Here is a 2,571-nt window from a genome sequence, read left to right as displayed (position 1 = left end):
AGCAAAAAGAATTGGAACCAGATCTCAGAGTTCCCGCATTGCAAACACAAAGCCTTGACTTTAAACCCCAGTTTAAGCCCTGAGTTTAAACCAAAAAAAAGAAAAAAGGAATTTTTTGAGTACGTCTTCATTTAACACTTTGAACCTACATCTAATGATGATCATGAATAGTTTTCCTTCACATTAGCTTTTACTTCTCTTTACTTGATTTACAATGGCAACATTACAATGGAAAAGTAGCAACAATTGCCATCGTGACTGCCTAAGTAATTTACATGCTTAACATAACTCACTATTAAAAGTATGATTCATTTTTAAGCCTCTGGAAGAATCACTATATCAAGTTCTAAAAGGTTCCTTTCATTCTTAGAGTGACAAAATTTATTTATAATTAAATGCAAATTCTTTTAGTGGTAAGAGATATGTGAGTCTTTGTCTTACACATGTTAATGTAATGAGTTATTGATTGGTCCCCACGCCCCACCTGCTGATCAGCTCTTGCACTTCTAAAGACAAATCATACTCCATCCCTATATCATATGCCCTTAACACTCTGCTATATTTGGCTTTTCCCAATATTTTTGGACTCCTAACATCTGTTAACTAGTGATATTGACATAGCTTGAGCTTTTCTTTCATATCAAGAATCCATTACTTGCATAAAATAGGATGTGTTTGCTTTCATTTGACCATTTTCCTTACACATGATACCCTTTGATAATGTCAGAATCCAAATCAGGAGAACAAAGTACCTCAGCTACAAAGGGAAATGGATTCTGGGTGACCAGCTATTCTAAGGAGGGGGATTCTGGGAGTCCAGCAGGTTGTAGAAATAAATTGAGAAAGGTCCCCTGTTACCTCTGGTACAGTGTTAGGAAGTGCAGAAGTGGAAACCGAGGAAGTACAGATGTGGAAACCCAGGGAGCCAGTCTATTCAAAACACTGACAGGAAGAAGGAGTCCTTGGCCTCTCCCATCTTACTTCCTAACCACCCTACCACCAGGCCCTTAATTGACCAAACCAGGAGGACCAGTTGAAGGAGGAGGAGTCTGGAGGAGACAGGCATGCAAGTATGCGGCTCAGCAGCATGGAAACCTAAAGAATGGGCAGGTAAAGGAGAAAACAAGGAGCAGATGCCTACATCTGTGTGCTTCCAGGTGTTTTCGATACATGCTTGACTGTGTCAAGAATGTGTCGCTTTTAGTTACTTGTTCATGGTGAACATCCAGGTATTTTCTGAACAAGTGGACCTATGGCTGACTAGAAACTACCCAGCCATGTTACCTGACATGTGTGCAATATACACTCCCACTAGTGCTGTCTGAAACCTCTCACAGCCCATCCTTCCTGCAGGATCTTCTGTTCACATCTGCAGACGCTCTTCCTTTCTTCCACCTTGTTTGTTACTCTGCAGTCAACCTGGGCACTGGTTTGTTCTGATCTATGTGGGATGCTAGCAAGAGATCAGAGACCCAAAGGAGGGTAATTAGGCTATTCTTGTCTTGTCTCTATGGGACATACCACAGTTTGCTGCCCTGGGTCACCGCACTGTCCAATGTGTTTTTCCTTCACATGGCTAACATTATGAGGGACCCCTTTCCACATTAGCCTTTTGTATAGAGACTTAGACCAACAAAGTCAAGCAATCTGTGGCTTTTAAATTAAGATGCTTTCTATGACTCACCATTAAGTGTGATTGATTTTATCACACAAGAGAAAACCTTAAGTTCCATTCTGGGATCATTGGTGTCTTGTTCACTGGTTGCCTGTGTAAAATTGTATAACTTGCCCTTTGGTTATTTCTTTTTTTTTTTTTTTTTTTTTGGCCAGTCCTGGGCCTTGGACTCAGGGCCTGAGCACTGGCCCTGGCTTCTTCCCGCTCAAGGCTAGCACTCTGCCACTTGAGCCACAGCGCGGCTTCTGGCCGTTTTCTGTATATGTGGTGCTGGGGAATCGAACCTAGGGCCTCGTGTATCCGAGGCAGGCACTCTTGCCACTAGGCTATATCCCCAGCCCCCTTTGGTTATTTCTTATAGTGATTCAGTATGTAATCTTAAAAAGTGTACTAATAAAGTGCAGAGATGGGGATGTAGCTCAGTTGCAGTGTGCCCACACAGAAGGCACAAAACTCTGAACTCTATACCTCACAAAGATTTGTTTGCATCATTTATGACATGTCCTCTCTATTCTGATAAAAAATCAAGAATTTTACAGATAGGTGCAAACAATATATCCCCTTTTCCAACCCAGAACTCACTGCTGAATATGAGACTTTGGTACATGTAAGAAGGAATATTATTCCTACAACAGTTGGCATTGTAGGGGTTTGTTACTCATACAGGTTGGGGCAATGACTAAAGGTGATGTAAAAGCCAAAAAAAAAAAAAGACAAAAGAATTTAATCTAATAGTGCTCCTCTACACACCAAAGGGTTGTTTTCTATCTCACCCTAAACTTTCTAACTTCACAGAACAGGAGCTACTTTATTCTCATATCCATGTCTTGAATGTGGAATTGATACTGTTTATATGAAGTAATATCTGTATTGGAATCCACTTCCATATATGAATA

The 2,571-nt window shown here is 40.8% G+C and overlaps 1 pseudogene; it reads left to right on the top strand.

Moving 5' to 3' along the window:
* Positions 1-2,159: 2,159 nt before the first annotated feature.
* On the top strand, positions 2,160-2,297 carry LOC125356960 (annotated as a pseudogene).
* Positions 2,298-2,571: the final 274 nt, after the last annotated feature.

Source organism: Perognathus longimembris, chromosome 8, assembly GCF_023159225.1.
Source record: "Perognathus longimembris pacificus isolate PPM17 chromosome 8, ASM2315922v1, whole genome shotgun sequence".
NCBI classification, from domain to species: domain Eukaryota; kingdom Metazoa; phylum Chordata; class Mammalia; order Rodentia; family Heteromyidae; genus Perognathus; species Perognathus longimembris.
This window is presented reverse-complemented; position numbering and strand designations above follow the sequence as displayed.